Below are 6,826 nucleotides of genomic sequence, written 5' to 3' on the forward strand. Positions count from 1 at the left end.
CAAGTTAACCACTGTTTTTTACAGATGAGGACACTGAGATCTGACATGACAAATAACTTGTCCAGGGTCAACCCAGCAAGCACAGACAGAAGTGGGACCTGGATTGAGTAGAGCAGAGGCCATCTGGAAACTCTTCTGCTACCAATTTAGGAATAAAATTCCAGACCAGGGTTCTGTGATGGTTCCTGGGACCTGTGCAGCTTTATCAAAGGCTCCCCCAACCCCAGCTCCCTTGCCATCCCCCAGAATGGGAACAGGAAGAGCATCAGTCTGGCCATAGTCCAGTGATAGGAACACACAGTGAGGCTAATCTTCTGGTGTATGAGCCTTAGTCGCTGCACAGCAGCTCAGTCGGTGGGTTCCCCAAGGAGCGGAACCTCGGCCTGGAGGCCCAGGAAGGTCAGGCCAGGCCCAGAACATGCCATAGTCTCAGCTGGGCCTCCTCAGCCTGGAGGATTCCTCTGGGCTGATAGAGTGAACTCCTTATCTCCACTTAGGGAAGATGCAGTTAAGCCTCCCAAAGGTCACTTTGAGAAGTCCCATTGATTAAAGGTGTTTCGTGTCATTATCCAGGGGAAGGAGTGGATTTTGCTTCTTAAAGAGGACTAGCCTATATCCACATAGACTCCAGAGAATCATGGTGCCAGAGGTGTCTTAGTGATGGCATAGGCCTTCTTTCCTCTGCTCAGATATTCAGTACTCGCTTTACAAAGCAGGCACCCGCTTTTTGGACCTTGAGTCATTAGAATATCTTTGTATTTTAAGCCCAAGTGTTCCTTCCTGTGACTTCTGCCCCCCAGGTCTGTCTGAGCAGTTGCTTCCAGTCCTCCATGAGAGTCTTCAGAGATGGAGACCATGTCTTAGAGAGGTCTTTTCCAGGATGAATAACCCAGGCTCCTTTACAAATTCCTCCTGTGAGAAGGTGTCAGTTCCTGGCTTGTCCATGGGTCTTCAGGGTTCTTGGAGCTGAGCCAGATCAGGGTCTGCCAGCGCTGCCTGGGCTGTTTCTTTCTTTGCCACAAGACAGTCCTGGCTCCCCATGACTCACTATGTGCTAAAGTGAGGTCACAGAGTGTCTCCTTAGATGCTGCATCTGCCCAGCTACAGTTCTTCTATATTATGCTTATGAAATGGATTTCTGGAATCGAATTTTAGAATCTTCCGTGTACTCCTAAGAAGCTTCACCTTGTTGGTCTTGGCTAAATTTGCCATTTTTCAAATTTATTTCAAATCATGATTCTGTTTTCCATTGTATATGCTTTCATGTTTTAAGTTATTAGAATGTTAGATAAATGTCTTCCATGGTGTTACTCAACTCACTGATCGAATGTTAAAGAGGATAAACTCAATGACAGAGCACTGTGGCCATCCACTAGTGAAAACACCAACTTGACAAAGAGCCAATATTTAACATTCTTAGATGCAACTGTCCCCTAACCAACAATCGCTAAACTGAAAATCCAGTAGAGCAGAGATGATTTCAAAGGGACTCAGAGAGCCAGACCTACACCACTTGCCTTCATCCAGTGTTTCCTGTCCTCAGAACTGAAGCCTCTGGGTTCTCATCCTTATTTTTTGGATCTACTGCCCTAGACTAGTCCTCAGTCTGCTGATCCAGGGTCTAACTTAGACTCTCAGCCCAGCGTGTAGGCCCAGAGCCCGGCAACCCTGACCAGATGCTCCAGGCACAACTTTCTAAAGCAGGCATTTTCACTGTTTTTGTCATGTTAATCTCGCTATAAGGGGCACACAATTTCTCTCCAGTACCCCCTGGAAGACTCTTGGGGAAAATCAGTGTGTGTGTGTGTGTGTGTGTGTGTGCGCGCGTGTGGTGTGTAAAGTGTGTGTGCGTAAAGTGTGTGAAGCCAGAAGGCCTGAATTCCCCCACTAAGCGGGGCTCCTCCCATCCTTCTTTTCATAGCTAATTTAGTTAAGTGTTTGAACAATGTAAATCTGGCAGCTCCCCTCTGTTAAAGCCACAAGATTGAGGACAGCTGCCGCCCAGCTACCAGCCCTCCAATGCAACCTCCACCAGCTTTCCTGAAATAGCAAGGCCGGCTTCCGTCCCTGCTTCCCTGGAATAACCCTGGGGGAAGGATACTCCATTTCCTACGCCCAGACTGCATTATTTATTACCACCTCAGGAGTCCATATTTGGAGAAAAAAATATCACCACCGTGTGGAATGAAATCATGCAGTTGCAAATAACTGATGTGTCTGAATTCAAAGGAGCTCTCAAGGAGATTGTGTATGTATGTAAATAGGCGTGCACTTCTCAGACAGAGAGTATATGATCTCAACTCCGTTCCCTCACACGCAGGGTGACCCAGGACAGAGCAAGCAGGGCTCTGGCAACCTCGGGGACCCTGGGGAGCTTCTCTTCTTGATCACTTTCAACTCACCTGGATGAGGATACCAGGGAGTTCATCTCCTTAAAAACACAGTCACTGCTGAGTCGGTGGTTAGAATGGAGCCCACACAGCACGTTGGAGCACATGCCCATGCTTTTTCTTAATTATCTACTTACTAAAAACAATCTACTCACCTTGCACCAGGTGACTTAGTTTTAGGCACAGATCACTCCTGTCCAGACCACACATGGTCTCTTCATTTTACACTCCAGAGGGCCTTGGAGAGCTTCAATGATTTTCCTTCCTAGGGGCACATTGGCTGTACCTTCTGCAATAAATGCATTCCAGAAAAGTCATGTGGAACCCTAATCTAGCTTGCAACACACTAAGAGTGTTCAGTATTTAAGGTCCCTTGAGTTAGTTTGTGCAGTGAAGAATCACTTTATAAATCATTTTATAATCACTCTATAAAGGATAACATGTGCTCCTGCAATGCTTCTCAAAATGAGACATGCCTTCCCGAGTTACACAGTTTATATTTCCAGAGCACCTTAGGCTCCATAATAAAAATCGCTTTTACCAAAACACAGCCCTTCTAGAGTGAGTTATTCTCGTTCCACGACAGCAATCCTTTTAAGTCTGTAAGTCTGAAATCCAAGGCAGGGGAGAGAATGAGTAAAAGGTCGCTGTCCTCATGTTGGAAATGGAATCTATTTGCTCCATGGACACTAACTAGATTTTAATTCCATCATTGACCGAGGGGTCAACAGTTGCCATCTAGATGAAGAATCAGAGCTTGGGAGTCATTCACAATGGATCAAAGCCTAGTTTCTCTTCTTTTTTTTTTTTTTTTTTTTTTTTTTTTTTTTTGCGGTACGTGGGCCTCTCACTGTTGTGGCCTCTCCCATTGCGGAACACAGGCTCCAGACGCGCAGGCTCAGTGGCCATGGCTCATGGGCCCAGCCGCTCCGCGGCATGTGGGATCCTCCCGGACCAGGGCACGAACCCGTGTTCCCTACATCGGCAGGCGGACTCTCAACCACTGCGTCACCAGGGAAGCCCTCTTCTTTTCCTTTTTAATGCATGGCTATGGAATCTCCTGACCTCCTGTCTATGGCAGATGCAGGGGGACGTGCTCATCACAGGCTCTCAGTGAATATTTTATGATGACAATAACCATCATCATGGGGATCTGTCAAAAGCACTGAGTGGTCTACAACACAACCAAAAACTCGTGGACTGGTGGTCCACTGGTGGAATTTTAATTGCCAGAATCTACTAAGATATTCTTTGTGATGAAATTGTAGAAATGTCCTAAGTATATTTTGAAAAGTTGTACCTTCTCCATTTTAGGGACACAAATAAGTTACATTGTTTGAACCCTCTACACACTTACTCATTTTTGTCCACTAGATTTGTCCCAACAGAGTGTGTCAACATCACCTACTACAACAGCACTTCTCTTCCTCTTGTTGTATTGCTAGAAACTTTTGTTTACTACATTTAATGTTTTTACATTCAGCACAGAAGAGTACAACCTGTTATATCTTCATTGAGGATTTTTTTCTTTTAGTGGAATAAATTAACACTATTCATCATATTGACTGTGCCAGCCTTGGGTTCCACCTTGTCTCCTATTCATGTTCCACTCTTGCCTTCTTTTTTAAGAAGAAACATCACTTGGTCAAGATTTATTTCAAGGCCTGAAAACAGTGACTAAGCGAAAATGACCCTACTGCAATTTCTTATAATATATAAATACTTAATATAAAACTCAAAAAAATGTAGACACTATTAACTAACTCCTAAACCACACACTAAAGGTTTTTCAAAAGCAATAGTTATTTAACAAAATGTAAGATGACAATATCAAAGAATTTTCACACTTAAAGAGGACACAATCAGTCGCAAGCCACTCAAACACAAATCTTTTTTACGTTTTCCATGTTTGTTTTTAACTTTGTTTCATAGAACCACTGATAATTGAGGCTTCTTTCAAGTATAGGATTTCTAACATTAAATTACATTTTCTAAGATTTCTATAAAGAAGAAAAGAAAAAGACACATACTACATTGTTTGCCATAAATTCATACACCAAAAAGTCAAAGTAAAAATCCATCTGAATTTATTCCTGCTTCCCCCTTCTCCAACATTAGCTTTAGATGTTTTTCTAAATATTATATAAACAGTTTTGTTAAAATTAGTTCTCTCATTTATGCAGATTAGGGGAAAATGGTTTTATAATGAGTTATCTTTAAAATTACCTTCTAGATAGCACTCCTTAGCCTTAAATTACATTGTGCACACACAACTACAACTGTTTGCATTTGCTCAGGAACATATAATCACATTAAAAACAAATAACTTTGTATTTCATAGTTTAGTTGGCTCTTAAATAGTTTCCTGGGGTGGGAGTAGGGCTGGGGAACAAATATTTTGTGTTGTTTAAGAAACTGGTATATATAAATGAACTGGCAGGTGTTCGTTTAAACTTTGAGGAAACCTACAGATGAAGTTTTGGGTGTTTTTCCTAAAATGCAAGAGATACGTGCTTAATCACTGTTCATACAGTGAAGGGATGGGATGGCAGATACAGACGCAGATGAAACTCTACATTTTGTAAATGTAGAGTTGGATATTCTAAATGGAAAAACTGACACTGACAATTGTATACAGGAAACAAAGGTTAAGAAAAATGTTGAAGAACAGCTACTCTTAAAAAGAGAGACGTGTTATACGACACAACGAGAGCTAGAGATTCGAAAAACGCTCATTTTACTGTTTTAAAAGAAAAACAAAAAATAATAGGGAGAGAGTCTAGACCAATTAGAACTGAGGCAGCTGTAACAAAAATGGAACACAGTACAATGATTTGAGCCCTTAAAGGAAATGACTAATTAAAATGAAATTTCACAAGTCTTCATGTCTATAATAATATATAAATGCACAAAATACAAAAAATACCAAGTCTGGATTTTTCCCCTTAGGTTTGTAATAAACTGTCAACCCTCTGCTTAATATAGTTACTTTTATAAGCCTTCTGATTAGCAGAGCATGCTATACAGGTACATGCATGCTAAAATTTTACCATGAGAATTATAGTTCTCATCTCAAACTAGTGACTTGCCTGCTACCTGTATTTATATATATTTCATTTCCATTATAAAACACTTAAGACCTTTCCAGTGGTCCATTTTAATCAACATATTACATAAAAAAGAAAATTTTTAAAATGAACCTTTTTAGTACTGTAATACGATGGGTTTAATTGAACAGTTGGAACATAATATGGTAACTACATTGTACTGTTTAATTCACAGCTGTAGGAAAATGTTTGATTTTTAAAGTATAACCAAGATGAGACTGTAGTTATGAGCAGTAAAATATTAGAAAACAGTGAATGAATAAATAAGATGCTTTTCCATCAGTGGCCATTATTTTACTTTTAGGAACCTGGAAGAAATTGTCTTCTCTGAGTTTCAAATGTTCTGGTAAATCTCGTCGTTTCTTAGCTTCCTCAATATCACCCTGAATTGCTGAAATAAGTGACTCTAAAGAATCAAAGTTCTTTTCTGGTCTGAGGTAGCCAACGATGGCCACATTGAGAACTTCCCCGTAGAAGTCCTCTTTGAAAGCATGCATGATATGAGTTTCCATGGACTTTTTTGTATTCTTACAGTATGGGTTCCATCCTATCTATGCTCACCACCATCTTATGGACGTCTCCACTTCCAACACTGGCCCAACCATAATATATGCCAGTGGATGCATCAGCTGGAAGATTATCTACTACTTGTTCAGGAAGGTTAGCTGTAGGGATGCCCAGCTGCTTGGAGCCGCGACCGAAGCCCAGCACCACCTGGCCGCGGCAGAAGTACGGCAGACGCCTCATGACCCCGTCCGCTCGGGGTGCGGGCTGCGGTCCAGTCCGCGCGTCCGGCGGAGCCTTAGTCGAGGCGGTGCCCGGACCCCCCGGACCAGCCGGGGGACACGGGCGGGAGCTCCGCAGGCCGGCCGTCCGGGCGAGCGCACCGGCGTACACGGGCAGAGCGGCGCGGACGACACGCGACGCGGCGAGACCCTCACGCCGCTGACCGAACTAAAGGTGCCGAGTGACTCAGAGGCTGCGTCTGGGCTCCGGAACGCCGGCAACTGCGGAAGTCTCTTGCCCTGCTTTTGTTTGGATTCATCTTCTTATGTCTTTGCCCATTGCCTTATTTTTATTATTTTGGGATTGACTGGGTACACTGATAAAATATTTAGTTTTAACCCAATATAAAAGTCTGTGATTCAAAGTGAGAGTTTATCCTGATCATTTTATTAACAAGATTTATATGTTTAGTTTTATGTCTACTATAAAACATGGTTTTATGGGTTTTGTTGTTTTATGGTTCTTTTTAATGGACCTTTTTTAAAAATGTTTATTGGAGTATAGTTGCTTTACAATGTTGTGTTAGTGTCTGCTGTACAGCAA

General features: G+C 42.3%; 1 pseudogene across 1 annotated transcript; it reads right to left on the bottom strand.

Annotated features, from left to right (window-relative positions):
• Positions 1-5,721: 5,721 nt before the first annotated feature.
• Positions 5,722-6,244, bottom strand: LOC309834281 (riboflavin kinase-like; annotated as a pseudogene). Its single transcript has one exon. The product of its transcript is annotated as a riboflavin kinase-like (transcript).
• Positions 6,245-6,826: the final 582 nt, after the last annotated feature.

Source organism: Grampus griseus (genome assembly GCF_964374135.1).
Source record: "Grampus griseus genome assembly, chromosome: 16".
NCBI classification, from domain to species: domain Eukaryota; kingdom Metazoa; phylum Chordata; class Mammalia; order Artiodactyla; family Delphinidae; genus Grampus; species Grampus griseus.